The 26,132-nt window shown below is 37.5% G+C and overlaps 1 long non-coding RNA gene across 1 annotated transcript in view; it reads right to left on the bottom strand.

The window, feature by feature from the left end:
• LOC149805467 (uncharacterized) overlaps nt 1-15,383 on the bottom strand; it is a 151,347-nt gene extending 135,964 nt beyond the window's left edge. Inside the window, exon 1 of the long non-coding RNA XR_016419672.1 lies at nt 15,176-15,383. This is a non-coding gene — a long non-coding RNA (uncharacterized LOC149805467). The remainder of the gene's footprint in view (nt 1-15,175) is intronic.
• Between the last annotated feature and the right edge of the window lie 10,749 nt (nt 15,384-26,132).

The following is a 26,132-nucleotide window of genomic DNA, read 5'->3' as shown; positions in this document are numbered from 1 at the left end:
ATGTGAGGCCATTTTCTACGCTCAACAGAACACACACCCCAATAATCAGCCAATGGGTGATACAAAACATGTATCAACCACCAGTGACGCGTGATTGGAGGGTTCTGGCGGTGCCCCAATTAATTATAAAAATCGCTAATATGCGTGACCACCGACCAGTTGTCAGTCATGGGATTCGATCCTGGGACCGTGAGCATCACGGCCAGATGCGTTATCAACTGAGCTATCGAATCATCTAACAATATATGTTTCAAATGTTATTATATAGTTACAAGATCGGTTTAAATATTTCTGCATTAAAACAGCGGTTTCTGAATAGATTGCAAATACTTGTGCATTAAAAACAGCTTGTTCTGCCAAGATTTCTCGTAACAGATTGTAAATATCTTGCACTAACAGCGCGTTCTGTCTATTTACATACTACCACTGCACCATCAAACGTTTTACCACCTACAGATCGGTTTAAATACTTGTGCATTTCTGAACAGATTGTAAATATCTGCATTAAAACAGCGTGTTTTGCCTCGATTTCTCATAACAGATCTAAAAATAACTCGCTATATTGTACGATGTGAAATACATTTATTTTTCTATTTTGTAAGTTAGAAACCATAAATGTCTTTTTTTTGGTATAATTATTGATATTAATTACGACGTAGATGATTAATTAACCAATTACGACCATAAAAATCGGAAATCTACGAAGAAAACTATATATTACAGAAGTAATCTCCCTTTCGCATAATCAAAAAATCAGTACTATAAGGGGGAAATGCTGCGACCGAAAATAATAAATGGTTAATAAATGTAATTCGAGGTAATTACTTGATAATGATGATAGTTTATCTCATTAACAATATTGGAAGGTGATCTTCTGTTTATATTTCTTGGAAAAAGTGGATTTATATATATTTTCCGCGACAAATTGTACTGAAGGCGGATTAATATCAAAATATTTCGCAGCCGCGTTCATTGATTGAAATATAATTTCTTCGCCAGTTTCTATGTTTGTGGATTTTACCGCCCTCCTTACAATTGTTTTACATCTCCCAGTATTACCACGTGTATTATTCTCGCTCTGTGTAACAGATGGAACATAGGATAAACTATTGTCAATTTTCACCCCGTTGATATGATCGATCACAAGACCGTCTTTGATCAACCCCTTGTGACACTCGTATGTGAAACGATGACAGAGATAAGTTTTCTTTCCAACAGTAAACAATAGATAACCATGATTATTAATACAACCAACTGGTACTTTCTTCTGACAATTTCTGATCATACCATCAATATTTGATTCGTAGTTTTTTATTATAGGACGTGGAATAAACTTATTTTGCTCCATTATACAATAATATTATTTGTTTAAATCATAATTTGTCTGAAAACTTAGTTAGATAATCCCCCACGGATTTTATAGCGTTGTTATTGACGTTATTTTTTTGTCATAATATCTTTTAAGCTCTTTGTATCGTTTATCACCACAACACGCAAACAACTGTGTTTTTCCTCGCACTCCAGCACCACATCGCAGACATGGTATTGGTCCTAAGCTTCCACGGTAAACGTTTTGCATGTCTTGTCCGCAGAATTCCTTTTCACAGGATTTATTACAACGAGTCAATGAACCCACCATGAGCCATTTGCATTGAGACATTGTATACATAATATTTTAATTTAAATATTTGCTTGAAATGTAATATGAACGAATTCGGTAGATTATCCCGAATAAAGCCCTTGAGCGGAGATAAAGTTAATCTCGACAGAATATCTCCAAACCTACCAATACAAGATCTGGTTGATCCGAAAAACAAAGGTTTGATTAATAAAATTCACGACGCCAAGAAAGAATTTTACACAGATGGTGCATCTCATGTCTGGTCAACGTTCAAGATTATACGCAACAAAGATATCATCGACGCTATGATGAACGACAAACGAGCGGCAATTATCATTAACTATCTTGATAATCGCAAATATCTTTTCAGAATAAAATGTGTCGTGTTGACAGAAACAGATGATTGGATTATCCGTGACAAATATGATCCTGTCCACGGTAATAAAAAAACTGTCGTACTAAGTAAAGATTCCAAACCAGGTCTATTGACAGGTATTGACAAACCGTATTATGAACGAGCATATCCTGTGACCGCGGTTATTTATGGAATCTATGTGATAAATGAAAAACCCAGCGTTGATAAACTGGCGCCGATGAAATTTTCAAAAATAAACTGTGTAGCTGAACGAGTAACAGAACATTTTACCGTTTCGACTCGTGGAAATGGTCTAACGGATAAAAGACGTAAAATAATAAACACGTGGGGAGAAATGGTTAAAGATACCGGTGCGTCTATCAAAGATGTCGCTGAGTTATGAAAAAGATTAAAATTTCCAATAACCGTAGCGGCGATAACAGGAGAGATTTTGTATGAATCAAAATATAGATCAAAAGGAGCTTCGATCGAAATTATTGATCATAGCGCACACGCGTGGACTACCGCAGTAACAATATTTCCACGAGATCGAACTGTTAAATGTTATCCCATAGATAATTCTGATGGAGGTATGTTTGATTTTATTAACGAAATAAGTAAAACGATCCTGTGTCAGTATGGTTATTTCAGTCTTGCGTGTAAGAAAAAAATTAATTTGATCAGTTTGTGAGACCAAATGGCGTTATTTATCGAACAGATCTTCTTCACGAGAAAATGAAAAATCTTGCACTGCAATATACTGATGATACTGATGAACTATTGAGCAACTGTTTTACTGTTCCGTCAGTTGCGGCTCATTTTGCTAGAAAGAAAAATTTGTGGAAGCCAACTAGGTTTGATTTTCTTGATGACATAGTATCCAGTTGTGTCGAATATGGACACGGCGGACTATGGAATACTAAATACAATCACATACATGTTATTTCAGTTGATATGGTCGCGTGTTATCCCGGAAGTTTTCTTGGATACGGAGATTGTTCTGTGTACTTTAAAAGATTCGGTCATCCGACGCACAAAATGACGCGAGTATCGATAAATGGACGATTACCGGATTTTGACCTGACTGGATTCGCTCGTATCGAGTCATTCGAAATGTCTAAAGGACTTCATCCAATTTGTTATGTTTGGTTTGGAAAACATTTTTCAGAAAAAATGTGGACACCAATAGTACTATTACGGTATATGCTTGATTGTGCGATGTTAACACGGTTGATTGTAAGTGAAGCAATTATATCATACCGGAAACAAACCGAAGTTTGGTTACCACAACATAAGGAGCATTCGGATGAAACCGATTACGAGAATAAAATTACAAAAGATCTTGGTAGAAAAATAATCGGCAAGTTTACCCAAGGAGGAGCACATGATCACAGACGACAATGTACAAGATTGATTATGGATGATGCTGAGTTAGATTTTATAATCGCTGATACAACGAACAGAAATACGTTTATAAGTCGAGAAATAGCTTTCTTGTCAAATGGAACTAAATTAGGTACAATTGTGAGCTACATGGACGGTGAGTCACCTCAGTGTACTCATTTAAGATCATCGATGCTCGCGTACGTTTCAATAAACCTATTATCGATGATAAATAAGGTTTCTACACTCGCTGTCAGAGTTGCTACTGATTCGTTTTATATAAGTAAAAAATATTCAATACTGTTAGAAAAATTAAGCATAGGCACTTGTGCATCGTGGGGTTCGTGGAGAATAAAAAAGGAATATATACTCGATTATTCCGAATCCGCTGATGTTGCGGTTAAATATATTTACCTGATAAAATCAGGCAGAAATAATCAGATATCTTCTGCACCATCGGTATACGATGCAATAACTAGACACAAAACAGTTTATCTAAACGGACCTTGAGGTTCTGGTAAAACCACTCGAGCTATCGAACTGTTTCAGAATTCAGATATGATTGTACTAACACCTACACACAGACTCGCGCGAGAAATGAAACAACGAGGAGTACAATCATGTACTTATTATAGCTTTTTCCGATGGAAGGATGATACATGGACATCTTTAAGGATGGGCGAGAAATACATTCCAAGGATCATAATATGGGATGAAATATGCACGGTGCCGTTAGAAACATTAAAAATATTTCTTGATTGGTTATTAACAAGAAATACTGCTGTGATAATGTGCGGCGATCACGGTCAACCACCACCCGTAGTTGGACCATCTCCACATGATTGGCTGAAAAATTTCGTTGATTACTATGAAGAAGTGGCTGATGATGATAGAGCACTTGATGCAACGTTGAAGGAATTTAAAAAATTAATCAGACTACAACCGAATAAAATTCAGTGTGAGGTAATGCGCGAGATAATTTCAGAAACACCCATGAAAGACTTTCTGCGCGCGTGGAGACCAAACGATTTGATAGTTGCAAGTAGAAAGATAGTTCGTGATACACTTCTGCGGGAATTGTTTCAGTTACAACGAGAAAAGTTTCCAAAGTTGCCAGTTCCGTTATATTATTGACCAGCAGATACGCGACGGCAAAATATTGACGTTGATATACCAGGACACACCGAGTCAAGGAAACAGAATCTTGTGTTGAATGATATTGTTGCAGTTGATGTTGATGTTGTTGAAGATGCTCTACGTGCTGATAAATCCCCGTGTACGCTTGGATACGCGATGACGATTCATTCATCTCAGGGATTAACTATTACTGATACAGTTGTTTGGATCGTTGATGATCGTATCGAATGGTCGAACCTAGTTTATCTTGCAGTGTCTCGAGTTAGAAAAATATCTCAATTGAGACGAATCGTCATGGACTCGTCAGTGACTAGTAATGATATTGACGAATGTCAAAGCGATATAATAACAAAATAATTATCTGGTTACAAACAAGGTGACAAACAAACGTAATTTTGATCTTGATGCTGATTTTATTAATGCGCTGAAGCGAGAACAGAATAATCATTGTGCAAGTTGTAATTGCATAATGTTATGGCGGTATCTGAAAAATGATCCAAGACAATTTACGGTAGATAGAAAAAATAACAATCTTGGTCATCCACGAGAAAATATCATGTTGACCTGTCTTGAATGTAACCGACGTAGAGGAGCTGGCACCAGTGCTAGTTAAGTGATTTGGGTGGTAATTGTGTGTCATCGGGAATTATCTGTAATTGTTCACGTACAAATCCACGTTGAGGAGCAGTTGAATCCAGTCTGTAGATTGCGGGTCTACCAGTGGATCTTGTCACGGTGGATATCTTATGTGTGGTAACACTCCAAATAGGATCAGTCGCTCTTTTTACCGCCTTCAAGTTCACCGGGCTCGTATAAATACCTGACAGTGATATTACCTAATACTGGCTGTGCTGAAAGATCACGTTGTTGTGTAGGTATATTTTTTTTTGTAATTGCATGAATAGGTTTCATGTTGGTTGTTCGAGTGATCTCATTATTTAACGCTGCTATCACATTTGGTAATCTTGCCACCCATTCACGAGATCTTTTATCTTTGAATCAGTTGCTTCGCGTATTGATATCCAAATAACCGCTCAGCAAGTGTTCGATTAAATCATTCAACAATTGCCTGATCACGATGAATTGCAGTATGTCCTCGTCGTATTTTGACATTATGTTGCTTCATTAACGATGATACTGGACCAAGAAATTCCTTGCCAGGATCAACTTGTAACAGCTGTGGCCATCGCAGACCACCTCGTTGATAAATTCGTTTAAAAGTATCGGCTAACTCAGATGCTGTTTTCGTTGATAGCGGTTCTGCATCTTTATATCTACTTGCAACATCAACAACGGTTAGCGAATATTTGTACGTTTTTCTACGCACAGTATCATGTGGTAAAAACAGAATATCAGCTTGATGAACTTCATTAGGAACACTGACACTGAAATGTGCAAATCGAATTTACTTAGGTGGCGGTAGGTAAATTTGCCATATTGCCTGTTTGGATAACCACGCTTTAGCAGTAGAATGTTTAACCGCTGCTACATCAGCGAGTTTACTAATTGCTGCTTTACCCTTCCAGTATCCAATTGGTGAATAATAAATCGATTCCATTTATATATTACCAGCCCCAAGCGCTAATTTACCTTTCATCGCGGATCTTACTAACCAATTAGCTAAGTTTTCTTTGATATTTTTATTTTTTATAGAATCTAGCGCATGAATTAATTTCACATCTGCAATATGCCTATGTTGTAGATCATTGCTTTTATACGCAACATCATGAGCATGGCATGCTTTATCAATAGCGTTTATTGGTTCCTCGCCTGGTTTTGGTTGATCCTGATTATCAAGCCTGATATCGAGTCGAGTACCAGGACCGCAATAATTATATCCTGGTAGGTGTTTTTCTCCTGGGTATATAGCGCACGGAGTCCCGGGTAATTTTGTTAATTTTGCTGCAATATCACCCCCGTGTTGCTTTTTTTTTTAACGCTGACTTTGTTCCTGAATTATCACCGGGAATAAATTTAAACTTCTTTGTACCACACTGCGTACACTTACCCGTAACCGCTGATCTGTTATTTTTTGTGGTAATAGTTGCTAGTGTATCCGTCGGGGTACGCGTCCTGCACTTCACACAATATAAATCCATAGATATTTTATACAGCATGGATATAATTGATTTCTCAGCGACAAGAAAACGAGAACCTGTCAAGCACCATCCTGCGTTACCAAATTCCATCAGAATGATAATAATAGGACCATCTGGAAGTGGAAAGACACAGGTGTTACTCAATCTTATAATGAGATGGTTAAAGTGGGATAAATTGTATTTGCTAGCCCCGTCAGTTGATGATCAACGATGTTATGATGCACTTAAGGATTTTAATGAAAACGCGCGAATAGATGAAGATAACGATGTTATCGAGTTTATAACCGATATTGATGAAGCACCATCAGTTGATTCCATAGACGGATTTATTAATAATTTAGTTGTATACGATGATGTGATGCTGGACAAGCAATCAAATCCAGCTAGGATTTTTTCTCGAGGTAGACATAAAAACACCGATGTCATTTATGTTACTCAACGATACACACAAATACCAAAAGTGATCAGAGATAACTGTAATATTTTAGTTGTGTTTAATGGAGGTGATAAACATACGTTGCGAAATATTCATCAAACTTGGTGCATGGGTGACATGGATATAATTAAATTCAGAAATTTCTTTTCACGAGCGCAAGCTACTCCGCACGGGTTTATAACAATAACTTTGCACGATCCTAGAACAAGATATCGTATTGGACTTGACAAAATATTTGGATAAATTAATAGCAGCAGAGGGGGGCATGACCTCAAGTTGGTTCGTTTTTTGTAATATACTCGCCATCGCAAAACCTAGGGACTCTAGGGACTCTTTGAGAGGAGCCTCTGTAGTTAGTTATTTTGATTTTTAAGGTTATTAATCCTTTTTTTTGGGAAGGCTTATTTCATTTTTTGGACGCTTCCAAAGTCGGTCTGTTCGCCCCCTCTGCTGCTCGTTGGTCCAGTTTTCGGAGCCCTCTTATAATTAACCCCAGAGAATGACTATGTAATTTTCTACATGGTACGTTTAACTTCGAACTAGAATATTTATTTGTTTTACCTCAAATCTCTCCCCAAAAAGATTCGGTGCTTTCCTTAATAATATAATATAATGAAATATGTTAAGACTGTTCGAATTTAAACATAGCAAGATATTATTAACTCAAAGTTTAAATTATGGGAATAAACCACGGTAGCGCTGTTTGTAGAGCGTCGGACTAGCATTCCGTTTCCTCTGTCTGATATAATTAAAGGTGCCGTTAAAACCCTCAAAAACAAAACAAACCTTAAATTTTAGAAAACTAACAATTAATGAAATCTACTTTGGAATAGCAAATGTATCGAGGTCGAGGCTGATTATTTAGCGGCCTAAATTAAGGCAATTGAAATTATCCTGACTTGTACGTTTTTTGTACAACTATTTTTATTGAATGCCTGAAGATAAAACCTGACAGCAAACACGCTGTGACCGATTTAATATCTTCTGACCAACCAAGTAGCAAGAAGTAATCATTAACTCGGACCATCCTTCCCTCCCGTCCTTTGTTACTTTTAAACAATAAGATTTTCACCGTTACGTAAGACAAGACAAATGAGCACTGACTGTCAAATGAACATGCACATGGTCTGTATAAGACACTGACGGAAGTGATGTATTTACATCATCTTGTTCATTTTATGCAGATATGGGGGTACATTATGATGAGGTTGGAGTGACTGCTGCTTTTCCTCACATATCGCTGCAATAGCTTTGACTATGGATAAAACGAAAACCTTCTCCTCTCACGTGCAGAGAATGATGTTAAATTCATATGTAACCTTTATGCAAAGACTATTATGACAATACCTTTGAACTGAGATGTTACAGCCTCGAGGCTTGGGAGCTACATAAAACTTGGTAGTGACAAAAGCTGACTCAGCTTTTAAGTCCTGTCGTATCAATTTTTCATTTAAATACCGTATATACTCGCTTATAAGTCTGGTCCAAATACAAAATTAATAGACCCAGATCTACCGTCGCATAATGGGCCTCCAAATTTGATTAATGTATTTTGTTAGGATTAATCAATAGAAAAAAAGCATAGACCCTGATTAGCCTTCAGATAATGAGCCGGCAGATCTGGATCTGTGAAGTTTGTCAAACTAAGCAGTACAACAAATAAAATAGACCCTGATCTGCGGTCACATAATGTACGAAATGATCAGGGTCTATGTTGTGTGCAGTTGGACCGATTTTACATCAAAGTATTTACGATACATTTGTTATTCCCTCACTTTGTTATATAAATATAAAATATGTTACGCAATTCTGAATAATATTGTTTACGCTTTTTGCCCAAATATAATGCAATAGTGTTATCAGTAAAATTTATCTAAACACGGTTTAGTATTGGTATCCTTTCTGGGCAAACATTTGCATTTTTTATTGCATAAAATTGTTTCTTATATTAAAAAAACTGTATTGTCTGATTTTTTCAAATATATTTGATTTTCTAACATTAGAAAATGATACTATAGCATCAATAAACCATTTTCTAATATTATGAGGTGCCCATTTATGTCTACAACAGCTCGCCATGGTTTTATATAAGTTTAACAGCTGGTCCGACAAGATATTCCTTTATCATCTGATCTACAAATTTTCTTGACACTGTTGTCAGGACGACTTTACGTAATATTCTTACAACATCCTTATTTTGTCATATACAATGTAAAGCTACTCTATAAAGTTGTAAAGACACGTGTAACGCTTCTTGCAAACACGTCATTTTATATCTAACATCATACAGCTATTCTTATAATTGTTACTTATATGCGAATATTTTTTATGTAACCTGGACTTCGTTTAGTTACAATGGTGAGTGTAAAAATAGGAAGATTTCAGTTCAATGAATCTGTGGCGCATGCGTTGAGTCTATCGTGGTTCTATATACTTCGTTATTTCCGTATATATAGTCAAGGGATTTAGTTAGCTCAGGAAGATTTTCTTTTGTATGTACTCAGAACAGTACGTATACTTGCAGATGAAAGTCAGCACCCTCAGCAACATTCTCTTAATGTTGTTTTAACCGGTACATGTTGTGCAACAAGCAATATTTAGCTCGTAAGTCAAGCTCTTGTCTGTTTCCATCAGCTACTGTCACAGCTTTCTTTTCCATCGGAACACCGATCGGCTATTTTCTTAAAGTCAAGAAAGAACGTAAATGTTATATGGGTTTGGTGATTCGACACTGCTAGAGTGCACCCGACGATGTTGCAACATAAAAGGCCGACAATGTTCCGATTGTGATTGTGTCTCCTTTCCGCTACCACATGCCCTGTGAACAAAAGTAGTTCCGAATAACACTTATTAATGGCGACGGATTGCATCCAACGTTTCTTTCCCGACTTAATGGAAACGGCTGACGTTGTTTCTATTGCTTCCTTCCTATTTTTTGTTACAAATAATCTTAGATGTATAGAGCAGATTGGTTCCCAATCATTCTTGTGCAACAAAGTTGTTTGTAAATATGGTTACGAAACTTACATGAACAAAACAACAGTTCATTTAAACACAATAAATTTTGGAATATAGTAAATGAAAGTAGTTTTCGAACCTTTTATGAATTAATCAATAATTCATTTTCAAGGTACTGTTGCGTCTGGGGACCTAAACAAAGCAACAAGATACGGTAAAACCGAACCAGCATTACATTTTCGAAAATAAAAATTTATTTCCCTAAAATGAAAATCAAACAAAGGTACAGAATTAAAAATAACTTGCTACAGAATTAAAAATAACTTACAGTGTATGAATTAATAGAATATTATCCTAAATTGGACTAACAATTTCACATTAATCTGGAAACTATCCAAAGGTATTCCGAATGAAAGTTCTGATGTGCTTATGTCCCATACTAGCACCGCTGAAGAATCACAGTTCTTAATCGAAATATTTGTACTGCAAAGTAATCCTATGAAAGTTTAAGTCTTGACAGTTTCACATAATTCATTTGAATTATTTAAATGTTCATGACCTTGAATACTTTCACATAATCCTCCAGGTAATAAATGTTTTCTACTCTTCAAGTCCAACAAACATATCATAAATAAATCACGATTTCCTCTCAGGACTCATGCAAAAATGGCAGATTTAGTGAATAATCCTTATGTCGTGGCAGATGAACTGAATATTCCTAATGCCATGGCAGATGAATTAAATATTCCTAATGCCATGGCAGATGAACTAAATATTCCTAATGTCATGGCAGATGAACTGAATATTCCTAATGTCATGGCAGATGAACTGAATAATCCTAATGTCATGGCAGATGAACTGAATATTCCTAATGTCATGGCAGATGAACTGAATATTCCTAATATCATGGCAGATGAACCGAATAATCCTAATGTCATGGCAAATTAACTGAATATTCCTAATGTCATGGCAGATGAACTGAATAATCCTAATGTCATGGCAGATGAACTGAATAATCCTAATGTCATGGCAAATTAACTGAATATTCCTAATGTCATGCTTAAATTCTCTTCAATATTTTCTATGTGCGCACCAAATCAACAAAATCTGAATCACTAAAAATAGTCTCCAACATTTAAATTATTTGATTGTGAAATAAGTTAACACTCATGTTCTGACCTCAAATTATTGAGCCAATCAACAGCTAGGGCATGCATGATATCGCTACAGAACAAAAGGTGCGATTATTTGTTTCATCTGAAACGACGTGTAAAGATGTGAAATGACAAGAATTACAGACTCTATATTCACTTTGTGTGAAAATACATGCCACTTTATTGACCAAATGGAGATTGAGCCACTGTGCAGTCTGCAGCATAGAAAACGTGCTTCTAACAAGGAACTGCGGTAGATGAGAAGGTAGAGCGTCGGACCCATCGTCCAAGAATAGCGGGTTCAAAATCCACCCAACCCCAGCCCCATGCCAGCCCGATCCCATACCCAAGCCAGCCCAGGTCGGATACCTCTATGTGTGCCATTTCCTCGGTATGACATAAGCAATAATGCGTTAAACGAGCCGTTAAAACCAAAGAAAATTTCTCATAGATCGTGAAAAATGAAATAAATGTCAAGGAAAACTCGTGGCATTTACAGTTTTCAAATTTATTTGCAAACTATTGTCTTTTCCAAGAGATAATTAACTAGTTGTTGTTGTTGTGGGGTTTAACGCCATTTTTCAGCACAAAATAGGCTATTAATGGCGGCCAGTATAAATGGTCGAGGAAGAACCCGTGAAAACCCGGAAAGAACCACCAACCCACGAGAAACTACTGGCAAGCTTTCTCACATACCCACATTGGCCGAACCCGAGACCCATGCAGACAGAGGTGAGATGGCAGTGATCCGTAACGGTGAGTAGTTGTCGTAACTATTGTGGTTCTCTAACGCAAGCTGGACAGATTGCATGATATGTTTAACAGACTAGAAGTCTCAACAGTTCAGGTCAAAGTGAATAGCTACAACCATAATTATCACACTTGCTTTGCACTTCTGTAGTACTACGTCATATCGACATGGTCGAACGTATATAAGCCCATCCCTCAAGGATAACCTTTTAGTATATGTGTCCTCTTCTCTACTCTAATGAACAAACTATAACACCATCTGCGTCTTTGAATGTTTTCCATTTAAAATGTCACATCTTTTTTTAAAATATAGCAAAACATAACGTTTAGAGCGACAAACAGCATTTATTCTTAATTAACTTCAAACAGGCTACACAAAAAATAATTCCGATAGATAGGAGCAGTCAATTTAAAGGATACATTTTCCGGTCGGCCACAGTGACAACAATGTAAATGTAAATGCTGTTTGGAAGAGAGATAGCGCGAGCGGATGAGGGGTTGTTTCCTAAACCAGTCAACACTAAGTCTCTAAAATTTATAAGTAAGTGTTTCGTAACTACAAACCAGCTTTGACTTCCTCATATGTAGTGTGTGTCCTACCTCTGTGAAATGTGCATTTATAAAATGTGTAGGGTTGTTAGAGGCTATTAAAATCTTCAGCAAATACGACATCCTACAGAGAGGAAGCAATAGAACTAATTTTGATGGCTGACCTTACCAAATGGGTTACCATTACACACTAGGCTTTCAAAATATAATGATGTATCTAGCATACGCTTATCTTATGCCCCACAGTTTCCATTCTGTCATTACCTGCTATTTTTTAACTATCGTTGCTCGTTGTGATAAACTTAATTTAGCTAATAGATGTTTAGTTGGTTGAGTGGGAATCGTAATCGAAAGCCATGTGTCCGGGCTAATAGAAAATCTCAAAATTTCTTTTCATTATTTTCATCTTGCATCTTCATTTGATGTTATAAATTCTGCACAAACTCCTTTTTCAATTATAATTTCAGTTTAATTGGGAAGAAGTGAAGTGAAATTCTATTCATGTTTGCCAATTTCAACATGGTTTATAATTCGCGACTTGGTGATATTTCTCCGCAATTGCAAAAACAAATCCACCCACCCCACCGCCAGTCAGCAAAAAGTATCTACTTGAAGTATCACGAAGTATAGTTTCTTTTACAGTTTTTTTTTCTTCAGTTTATTGAGACGAATATGAACGCACGAAAGCTATCATCCCTCCATGAGAATTAATATATCCCAAAAGACTATTGACTCCAGACGATAGATGTCAATAACTATAAGAGACAACAGATAACGCGAGATGTGGGTGATATATTGCAAGAGTGAGAATCCAAAGTGAAATATGAAAATTAAATAATTTGGTTTAGAAGAATTAACTCAGTCTCGTACACACAAACACGCTTGATCAAATGCCTGGTATTTTATATCACACATGCATGATCATATGCCTGGTATTATACATCACACACCAATGCTCAGATGTGTAGTATTATACACAACACACGCATGATCAGACACCTGGTATTATACATCACACACGGATGATCAGAGGCCCGGTCCATCATACACCTGGTATTATACATTACACACAGATAATCAGACGCATGGTATTATACATCACACACCAATGATCAGATGTCGAGTAGTATACATAACACACGCATGATCAGACGCCTGGTATTATACATCACACACCAGAGATCAGATGTCGAGTATTATGCATAACACACACTTGATCAGACACCTGGTATTATACATTACAAACAGATGATCAGATGCCTGGTATTATACATCCCACACGCATGATCAGACACCTGATATTATACATCACACGCAGATGAGCAGACGTCCGGTATTATACATCATACACGGATGATCAGACGCCTGTATACATCACACACAAATGATCAGACACCTGGTATCAGACATCAGACAGATAAACAGATACCTGGTATTATAGACTACACACGCAAACATGCGTGATCAGACGCCTGGTATTATACGTCACACTTGCAAACGCGCATATTCAAACGCCTGGTATTATCCATCACACACGCAAACACGCACGATTAGATGCCTGGTATTGTACGTCACAAACGCAAACACGCTTTATCTGACGCTGGCGTTATACATTACGCACGCAAACACGTATGATTACACGCCTAGAATTATACAACAAATACGCATTAACAGACATCTGGTATTATACATTACACACGCAAACACGTATGATGAGACGCATGGTATTATATGTCACAAACGCAAAGACGCTTTTTCTGACGCTGACATTATACATCAATATACGCATTATCAGATATCTGGTGTTATACATTACACACGCAAATGCGCATGTTCAAACGCCTGGTATTATACATTACACACGCAAACACACATGATCACACGCCTGGTATAATTATTCATCTCCTTTTTTACACGTACACGTTTTGTCACTAGAAGTACGATATTGTTCCAGTGATTACACCACACAATGGTACATGCTATTTGCGGTATCGAAGGTCGAAGAAAGAAAGAAAATAAAGATGAAAGATGATAAGGGAGAAAAATTGAGTATGTATGATAAAAGATAAAGCCAATGGGAAATGAGTTCCAAATGCTATCTTCGCCATGCAAGATTAAAATCATATGTCTCATCAAGTGCTAATATTTCCTGGTGTATCAATTGGCGCTTCTAATGAGCTCCCTGTAGAAATACATATCATCTCCACAAGGATCCTAGTGTAGACTGATTATCTTTGAGCCATATTTTTTGCGGAATATAGCAGTCTTTATATAACTTTGCAAGTGTAGATAACTAATGGAGGAAAATGATTTGAAGAAGATCATGTATTTGATTTATCTATGAAGTACAAGATTAGAATCGAGAGAAACAATTGATTACAATTACATGAACACACGGTTGTGTTATTACAATTCTAGTGCAAGAAATTTCAAATGTAAATTGCAATCGCTGCCGCCATGGTCATACAAGTGTTACATGTATAGGTACAACACTTCTTTATTCGTAACATGCCATTTACCCTATATTCTCCTTTTAGGGATGTAGACTAGATTTGAGTACTCTGTGTGTGTGTGTGTGTGTGTGTGTGTGTGTGAAGAAGCAAGTTTCAAGTGTAATTGACATTATAATCATTAAAATGAATGTTATACACACTATAAATATAGTTAAAAATAATAAAATAGAGGAGACACGAGTGAAAATCTTTTTAAAAATATCTTATAACAAAAACTCACCTAGCTCATCTTTGTCCAGTTCTGACAAAAACTGGCCCTAGACTCACCACTCACGGCAAAAGTTCGGACTTTGTCCAGTTCTGACAAAAACTGGCCCTAGACCTCATTAATCACGGCAAAAGTTTGGAACAAAGTGGCATGTTGAGAACATCCTAGATCAAAGCTTAAGTAACTATTGCTGTGATGCGTGTGCAAACAATATACAAACTGTCTGGATTTACTGACATATAATTGGTTCAGCCGCAGCAAGGGAGCAAGTGACTATGATATATATATATATATATATATATATATATATATATATATATATATATATATATATATATATATATATATATATATATATATATATATATATATATATATATAACATAGTTGTATGTATATAGGTTAAAGCTCATGTGGAATTAGTTAAGAAAGAGAAAACAGTTATTTGAGAACTATATACTGGTTGCCAAGAACTGAAGATGCGTGATCAGAATTTATGCTAACTACTCCAATTCAACTTGACGTTACGTTCTCTTGCCATAGCGATGATAGTTTAGTGTGTGCAGATCTCCGGCTACATAAAATCATAACTTCACGTAGTATATTCTGTGATAATTGTTCAAGTCGTCGAGCCGTCCCCTCCGTTGATTTGTATGCACTTTGGAAAAGATACTTCCGGTTTATTATATAAGTCTTACAGGGAGTGCACAATCTGATACGTTCTATGGCTGACGCACTTCCCTTTACAGCTGCCAAGTTTAGTGTGCCTTTTATGATCCATACAACAGAGATAAACCTCATAACAAAACTTAAATCTTTGGATGGTAGCTCTTAACATATGAATATTTTAATGTACACTTGCTTGCCTTAAATGTGTTTTAAATAAGGGATGAAGGTGATACCAGGAACGACAAACCATAATAAAAGGTATTTAAATGTATATTCTCAACAGGCTTTTATCAGACCGAGTAAGACTGACATGCGCTAAATGACTCTTTCAGCAATAAACAATAAATTATGTGATAAGAGGAGCTAATAGACATTTTCAGCAGCAAGCAACTAAAGTATATGACATGTGCTAAGCCACAGTTCCGGCAATAAGCAGGTAATTATCTGACATGAGCTAAAGTACAGTTCCAAGAATAAGCAAATACTTATCTGACATGAGCTTAAAGCACAGTTCCAAGAATAAGCAAGTAATTATATGGCATGAACTAAAGCACAGTTTCAGAGGCAAGCAAATAATGTTGCGACAGTTCAAGCAGTAAATAATTATATAACACAGTTCCAGCTGCAAGCAGTTATGTCACATGAGGTAAGACAGTTCCAAAAGAAAGCAAGTAATTATATTACATGCGCTAACAGGTCCGGCCCTAGGATGTGCGGGGTCCAAGGCAGCAAGCGATGAGCGCGGCCCCAAGCACAAAATTGCACTGCGGAGTTGATTTCCTGAAAGCGCAGGGCTAAAGGCGGCTGCCTCATCCGCCTTGCCCTAGGGCCGGTCCTGTGCGCTAAGACCTATTTCCAGCAGCAATCAAGTATTTATGTGACGTGCTAAGACACAGTTCCAGCAATAAACAATTACGTGACATAAGCTAAAGCACAGTTCCAACGGCAACCAAATAATTATATGGCAGTTCAAGCACTAAGTAATTACACAGCTCCAGCTGCAAGCAGTTATGTGACTTGAAGTAAGACACAGTTCCTAAATCAAGCAAGTAATTATGTGACTTGAAGTAAGACAGTTCCAAAATCAAGCAAGTAATTATGTGACTTGAAGTAAGACACAGTTCCAAAATCAAGCAATTAATTATGTGACATGCGCTAAAACAAAGTTCCAGTAGTAAAAACAACAGTTTCAAAAAGAAGAAGAAAAAAAAAACGGTATTTATATTAATTGGTCTGATGGAGTGTCAGAGTAGAAAACACTATACGGATATTATTTAGTGTGTCCTGTAGGATTAATATTTCTGTCCACACTCCTGTCCAACAAATGGACTTTATGATTATCTCAATTTTGCCACATAATCACGTGGTAATCTAGAATGTGTTGCTAAGAATATTAGGATCTCGTTAACAGTCGCCGCTATATGTAAATCGATGGTGTCTACCGGAAATTCTTATGTGACCAAATACTGGGATGTTTTATGGATAGGTTTACCACAAAAGCTTGCTGGCTTGACGTGTGCAAAAAGTAAACAGTCAAATACAATATATAATTTATATACAATATACTGTTGCATAAAATGAATAAATAATGACAATAGAAATATGTGAAAACAAATCATTGGAGAGAGAGATAGATAAGAATCTAAGATGGAATGCATTATACACCTATTTACCTAGTTATTTTACAGGATTTAAATTGTCGTTTCAAAGTAATTATAGTAGATGATACAGGCTTGGTTTCGGCCCAATAATAAGAATCAATACAATATTTTATAAGAGAGAGGTATAGAGGACAGATTAAGAAACAAATTATATTCCTTTTCGACCTCATTAATTACATAAAGTTCACATCCTTTCGTGTCATTCTTTTCCTATATGCCTATCAGTCCCGATACTTTTTATGTGTAATGACACCCTTGATTTACTTAAAGCTTTTCTGTGGCCGGCATGAGCAATTATTCTACGATAGAAAGCGGTTTCAAAGATATATTTTATATCATTATAAAACATGAAGTTTTCGAACCAACTGCTAAACGCCTATCAGAATAAAAATATGTATTTTAGTCTTTGGTAAAACAGCTATAAAAAGAAAGCTTTGTGGACTTAATTAGGGTAGTACTAGACTTCCTCAAAGTCTGAGATTAAAAGTATATCTCTTACATTTTAGATCCTATTTTGTAATAATTATTTCTTTCTTAATCTGTAAGCATTAATTGGTATATTTTTCGAAGAGAAAATTTGTGTATGTATCAGTTTGAAGCAGTACTGAATCATGCGCACATATCTGTTTAGATAAAATGGATATCCACCCTACTCTCCGTATACAAAAATAGTGTTTGTAAAATATAAAACCATTAACCACTTGTAATATGTTCTATTTACCCGTTCTGTATTGTCTTCTTTCAAAATCCCAAATTTTCACAGCAATAAAACAAAGTCTAGATATAAAAGATACAAAAAAATCACACACTATATTGACTGGACATTTGAGCTCACTAATAGCTTACATTAATCAGAAGTACGTGTATTGCTTTGACACTTTGCCAGCAATAGTAACAGGAGCACATCAAAATGAGCCTCTATTAGTAAAAACAAGTCCTAAATAATTAAATATATCCACAAGGTCTAGAAACACATCTCATAATCAAATAAATCGTCTTGTCTTCTAACACTTTTCTTTAAAAATCATAACCTCTGTTTTATGAATATTTACAATATATTTAATCTGATAAAATAACCATATATATTTTCTAAGGATGCTTGTATGTCATCTGCGGTCTTCGTGGCAGCGAAGAAATAAATGAACCTCAACTACCAAAGCCAGACAATTATTATATTTTATTTACCGCTGACGATTACATAGGAAGGTGATATTGGAAAGCTCCGGCTTGTAAGATACCAAGTCAGTAACTTCTGCAACTGTTGCTGGTAGTTTGTTCCATTCCCAATAGTGCGCAGAAAGAAAGTGAATTTGAAAGAGCTTGTCACGGCTGACTTCTGCATGAACTTATTAGTGTGATATACCCTGGTTAGGCTAGATGCTATGGTCAGATAATTGTCCACGGATTTGTGCAGTAGGTCCTTCACTATTTTGAATAAAGTCGTCAGCTAGTCACTAATTCACCGGGACTCAAGCCATTCTCACTGGAGATGATTCAGTATGGCACAGACGATGCTAGTATTTCTGTATCTGTTTGTTGTGTATCTAGCAGCCCCCCTCTGAATCATCTCTGTCTTTTTTGCCAAGTCTTTGTTATACACGGCTGAGCAGTACTCAAAGCCAGACCGCACAAGCGAGAAATATGATGAGCGTTTGACTTCCTCGTTGTTGATTCGGAGTTTGTAGTGCAGGAAACCATTGGTGCAGTTCCCTTTTATCACCATATCGTCAATGTAGCGTTTCCAAGAGAGGTCTTTATAGAATTCAACCCCAATATACTTTATTGCATACTCGGTGGCTTGCTTGTGTAGTCGGATATGGTCGGAGACTTGTTCAATTGTCTAGTTGGAAAGACATAATCATTGTTCTTTCCCAGAGAGCCAGTCGGTTCATGTCTTCTTGTAGGATATTCGAGTCGCTGAATGTGTTGGTGTCCCGGTAAACTACACAAACACCTGCAAATAGCCTTGTGTTGGAATTGACGCTTGATGGTAGATCACTGATCAACACCAGGAGGAGGATGGGACCCGAATCACTCCCTTGAGGTACTCCACTAAAAATCTGTCCTGGGTGGTCTGATTATGTTCCATCGACAATAGCCCTCTGAGATCTGACTGTCACAAAATCTTTCATCTATTTTAGAGCACTACACCTGATGACATAGTGATCCAACTTTGCCTAGTCATTCACCGGGACACGATCGACAGCTTTCTAAATTCAAGGACCGCAAGGTCGTTTTCCTTTCCTCTACCTAAGGATTTAGGAAGCTCGTCCACGATGGTTGCGAGTTGTGTTTCACAACTTCTTTTGACAAAGAAACCGTGTTGGCATACGGTTAGAATGTTAAAGCGATCCAAACAACCAGTCGTCGTATTAACAATGATGTGTTCAAGCATGTTGCAGTAGATACATGTAAGAGAGACAGAATGATAGTTGATGGCTATGAATCGTTCTCCATTTGTTATCCATGTCCTTCAATATGGTAGCCTGAGCTTTTCTCACGTTCTCCAATGTATCAGAGTCGAAGTGAGAACTCTCAAGTAGAGAAACCGTCTCTTCAGTTATGTCCTCTTTTAGCTCATTGTTGTCAATTTATTTGGTCTTTCTTCCAATCAAGACAATTTCTCTAAATTCTCCTCATGTGGATTACTGATCACTTGTTCACCTTGTCTTGTTGGTTGTATATGTGTACAATCCCATGATACATTTGATTATAACCACGTGTTGGTGAGCGTGAGGGAGATTTTAGATGGTAGTAATGTGGTTGGATCGCAGGGCGCGGTATGTATCCTGGCTGGGAAATTTGTGAAAACTCGGAATACTGTGCAAATTGTGGCTGTTCACCTCCAGGTGACTGATTGTCCGGCATAACTGCAATATATTGCTGTTGTTGATGTTGTTGTCAGTGAAAACTGTCCGGGGTTGGGTAGGGGGGTCTAATCCTTCTTACGCTTCTGGGAGGTTTTCTCGACACGACCTTTTGTTTCGTCATGTATCATGAACTTGCAGTTAATAATGTAATATTAATTACTTATTTACATAGAAGAAATGTAATTTATTGAATTTATCATTACATCTGGAAGAAGAACAATTTTCATACCGCCAAACTTCACGCATGCGCAATATGTGCTGATTTGAAGGAGAAATATCAGACTGTATCCCGTTTTCTATATTGTGACCAGACTCTAAAAGAATTTATATAATGCTGTATCTTGACAATTTATGTCAAAAGTTAACAAATGAATATGCAAGATGAACTATCATATAAAGCTTGACATCAGACCGAGGCGACGAGCGCCGTAGTTACCATATACAAATACCATCAAGCACGTCATACTTTGATCCTTTCGATTCATTATTTCTTGCATTAATTATATGTGGCGTAAGTATCGTTTGTTTGCCGCCAACCAAAGATAACTATCTGTTCATACATGATGTCATGAAAACGAGGGAGCAGTCCCTATCTAACGTTGCAGCTACTAAGGGGAGCAATTATTAGTTAGAACTAGCAAGTAAACTACGGTAGCACACATCCCCCCTCTTTTGAGATTATCCGAACATAACATTTTGCTTATGACTAGATAGGAACAAATGAATGACTTCCACCAATATGAAATATTAAATAAGTAAGCAGTTAATTTACTGTCTTTGTATCTGAACTGTACACTGAATGAATTTGACGGAATTGATTTTCATAATAGGTTACTGTAAGCATGCACTGGATAGTCCTGATAGTCTATAGAAACCTAAAAGTCCAATTATATTGCAATAATTCAGAAATCAAATACTAAACTACGCGTTCGCACATCTATAAAAGTTACTTTCTTAGACAAAATCTCTGAATTTGGATGGTTTTCGGACGACTCTCCCACTTAACGTCCGCACTAGAGTGTGTGGACTGTTGGGCCCCTTTGGGTACAGTTGGCTTGCTGGGGGGTTCGGCTGCACTGTGTCACGCTGGGTGGTAGAGTCATCAGATGGTGACACGGGCTCTGTGTTATTAAGAGACTGTGCTGGACTACAAATGAGTCCTGACAGGACACTGTAAAGACTTTGTTGCAATGCATGTAGACGAATTTGTATTGACTTGCAATAGATTCTCAAGGCTTTTCATCTGCTGTACATGGGTTCGATTGCGCCTGTATATCCCTTGGGGAGCTTTTACCAAGTAGCTTTATCGGTCTTTCTCGGCTTGAATAATTATGCCTGGTGTTGACCACTTGTTATCATTTCCATGCCGTTTGATTCTGACGCTATCTCTCAGTAATATTTGGTAAAGTATGTGTAGTGAGGCACCGGTTGTAAAAGAATTCATATCATTGTTTTGTCTTAAGGTCTCTCTGCCTGAAGATTTTGAGATTTGGCCACTTGCGGTTTAGCTTCTTTCAAATAATGGTCAAGGTAGTCTTCATCGGGCTCCCATCATCAATTGGGCAAGGTGGGCACCTGTCGCAGCTTTCGGTGTGGCTCTATAAGCCATAAAGGTAAGGAATACATCATCCTGTTTAAGTATAAACTTTGCTATTTGACACCACTTTCTGCTTCACCACTGACTTGTGGGTAGTGGGTAGTGAGGGCTGGTAAATACTTGTTAAAAGTTGTATTTCTCAGTAAACTTGAATTATGAGGAAGTGAACTGGGTCCCATTGTCTGATGTTACGTTTTTTGAAATTCCCCATCATGCAAATGTGCTTTCTAGCTTTCCAATTACCTGTTGGGAGGTTGTTTTTAATAGATGAATAACTTCCAAATAGCGTGAAAAGTAATCAATATCTACCAGGTATCTTTGTTGTTTTGTTTGGCTTCACAAATATCGATTACAATTTTCTGCCATGGTCTGTCTGGTAGAGAGGTTGTCTTCACTGGTTACCTCCTCTGTTCTGACTTCCTAATCCGACAAAATTCACGTGTGTCAATTTGATCTTGGATCTGTCTCGCAACTCCAGGCCACCATACACAACTTTTGGCTCTCTCAGGGCATTTGGCTAATCCCTGATGACCCTCGTGAATGCTATCAAGAATTCCGGGCCTTAATACTGCAGGTATGATAACTCTGTCCCTGAATATAAATAGGTCGTTCTGAATCGAGAGTTCGCTACGTACAGCAAAGTATGGATGTACATCTAGCGAACAGCTATTTTTCTTATCCGGCCATCAATTTCTGGTGAAAGTCATTGCAGTCTGCAGATGGTGGTCACTCTTGTAACCTTCTTTTACTTGTTGTAAATTCATATCGGAAATGGAATTGCATGCCTCCATTGAATCTATAAAAACTTCCATTTCCTTTTCATATGTGGCTTCCTGGCCTAGAAGAGGGCTCCGAGATAGGGTATCAGGAACTACCAAAAGCTTCCCAGCTACATAATGAGTGTTCTGGAACAAAAGGCAACTGACTTGAGTTTCTGTCCATGTTGATGGAATATTGCCCCACCAATTTCATAACTGCTGGCATTAGCGCTGACAACTGTTACCTTGACATGGTCATAAAATGCAAAGACTGGGGTGGATGTCAGCATTTCCTTGACTTTCGTGTGAAGGCGTAATCCCGGTCTGGGCCCCAATACCAGGCTATGTCTGATTTCAACAGGTCCAGACAAGTCTGGGTAGCTGATCATACCCATGGTGCGACGAAGCTTGTTCATATTTAGTGGAGCGGGTAGCTCTTTCACTGCGACAACCTTTGTTGGACTGGGGAGTATGCCATCCGAGCTGATCACGTGACCGAAGAATTCCAGTTTGTTCTTCCTAAATTCATAGCTTTCTTTATTGACCTTAAGAACACTCCTACTGAGTTTTTTCCACTACCAAATTTAGGCGTTTGTCATGCTCCTTCAAGGTTCTGCAATAATTGAGAATATATCATCCATAATGGCCTCTGCTCCTTTATAGCCAGTCAACAGCTCCCTAACTTTTCTCTGAAAAATCTCTGGTGCCGACGTAATACCAAATGGGACAGCAGAAGCGACCCAGTGGTGTAACAAAGGTTGTCAGTTTAGCACTTTCTACATCTAAAGGTATTTGATAAATTCCGATTTCTGCATGTAGTTTGGAGACGACAATGGAGCCTATCAGCTTAGGTGGTACATCATCTAGAATAGGGAGCATATATCTTTCCCGTTAGACAGGCTCACTGAGGTTCTTCAAGTCAACACAAATTCTGACTTTGCCATTTTTCTTATGGACTGATACTATAGGCGCACATCATTCTGTGGGCTCAGTTACTTCCTCAACTATGCCTTCCTGCTGCATATGGAACAGTTCTTCTTTCACCTTAGACAACAAGGGAAATTGTGCACGCATGGGTGCAGCTATACTGTATGGCCTCACATCATCTTGGAGTATGATCTTTACTGGCTCACACTTCAACAGGCCAAAGTGCCCAAAGGCTGTTTTGTTGATCTCTTCAACTCGTTTCACAAGACCCATTGCATGTGCAACTGCAAGTCCACGGAGATTACTGGCACGTAGTCCCTTGATGACAAATACTCGTAACTGGTACGATACTTTCTTATAAGTAGTGTGTGCCATAAACTCGCCTTGAATCCAGAATCCCTCCAGGGCTGCACAACATGGATTCCGATTGTCTCGCTTCGGGTTTGTTGGAAGAAAGTTGTATGTTACTTCAGACATAACTGTTGCGTCTGCTCCAGTGTCTATTTTGAAGTGAACAGAGGCTCCACAAATGTTCAAAATCACACGCCATGCCTCATTACCAACATCGCACATAGTTACTGAGCCAAGGAAGAATGCTTCTTGGTATTCTGCATAACTTGTAGCTGGTGTTTCACTGAATGTGACTTCATTTACTCTTTTTCATTGACATACAATGACAAAGTGGTTAGACTTGTTACACCTTCTGCACTGTTTTCCTTTAGCCGGACATATCTCATCTCTACCATGCCTCCTGTTGCATTTGTGACATGTTTGTTATGTTGTTGTTTGACCAGTCTGATTAAGTTTTCGCCATTGACGCTGTCCATTTCGGTTGGTCGACCCTGGTTTAGTGCTTGATACCTTGTTCTGGTTAGAAATTTCATCCAAATCTTTGACCGTCTTACTTTGGTCGCGTATCTCACTTTGTACCAGTTCTGACTGTTTCTCTATTGTATGGCCTTCCCTAAGGTATGGTCGGCCTCCATTTGTAGCTTTTCCGAAACCTCTTTATCCAGAATGCCAATTACAAGACGATGCCTTTTTGCTTCGTCCTTTTATTCGCCAATCTTTCGTGGATTACATTGCTCTTGGGGACGAAGTAATCATCAAATGTCTGCAAAACTGGGGCGTACTTGTCGGCATCTTCGTCGTTAGCAAACTCAAACGATTTACCTTTGGTTGCTAACACGTTGGGCCTATATGGTAACGAAAATGTCTCAGTGCCCAGTAACAAACACCAAACATCGCTGCAAAGAGCAATTATTGTAAACGGCGTATACAACTTGAAGTATGACTTTTCCAATTAAACTTCAGTATACACAATGAAAATAATGAAAATAACAATTAATTAGAGAAATAAATATTTGTATTATTTTTTTTACTATTTGGATTAGTTTATTGGAAGTGTTCAAAAGTATGTTATGCTAACATACCACAAATGTGCAGATGGCAAACTAACACGGCATAACATGTGTTTTCATACCCTGTCACTTAGCACAGAAGTGCAGATGGCAGACAGACACAGTCCATTTGTTTTCATATGGCAATGTTACGACTTTCTGAACATTGCATTGCGAAAGATAGAAAATTATAAGTAGGACTTTGTACAAGGACTGTTTACTGGTCCAGTATATGTACTGTTCATAAACTTTGTGAATTATGTTTGCAGTGCGAAGATTCAATAAAAGGATGATTTGCTAAATAATTCCATTCCAAGTACTATTTATGAAAAGAATTATCTTCTTCGGGCACTGAGCACCAAATCTCTTTAACTCTTTCCGCAAATTTGCAACTGCATATGATATGAGAACAAGCAAAATACTTATTGTTCTGTTATAGAACAATGCAAACAAAATGGATGCTAGTTTTTTTAAATATCTGAAGAACTATTGCATTTTTATTATTCACATTGGACTACCTTGCACATCGTGATTAAATGTCTTGTGTAATATCAAATATATATAAAAAGAAAGAGAGAAAATCACCGATGAATGTTCATGCGAAAGTTATGAAATGAATTAAGTAATATCAATGTTTAACGAGCCGTAACGAGCAAATATTTTAATTATTCAACGAGTTTTGTTGATTTCACATCAATCGAACACCAATTAAAGGTTATGGTCATCACACGAAGAAAACGAAGAAATACTCGCCTTTATTTGTAATTATATACTAATAGAAATATATCTTGATACCTTCGCTTTCGTATGGCAATGTGTAAATAAAGCAACACAGTCCTAAAAATATTCTCTCTCTCTCTCTCTCCTCGTCGTGCCCACGTGTGGCACATGAAGCATCCTCGAGACTTCTCCACCTCCGGTGGTCTGCTGATGTCCATTTCAGATTAATCTTTCTGAGCTCTTTTTCAGTAGAGCTTCTCCCTGTCTCTTTCTGGCATCTTCTTCCCCGCTACCCCTGTAGTGTCCATTTAGTGGCATCCTGGACAGTCTAGATTCATGCTTTCACATGTGTGCAAGCTGTCTCCAT

Source organism: Sinohyriopsis cumingii, chromosome 2 (assembly GCF_028554795.1).
Source record: "Sinohyriopsis cumingii isolate HCF-2022 chromosome 2, ASM2855479v2, whole genome shotgun sequence".
Taxonomy (NCBI): domain Eukaryota; kingdom Metazoa; phylum Mollusca; class Bivalvia; order Unionida; family Unionidae; genus Sinohyriopsis; species Sinohyriopsis cumingii.
The sequence above is the reverse complement of the archived record's forward strand: the minus strand, read 5'-3'. Positions and strand labels throughout refer to the sequence as shown.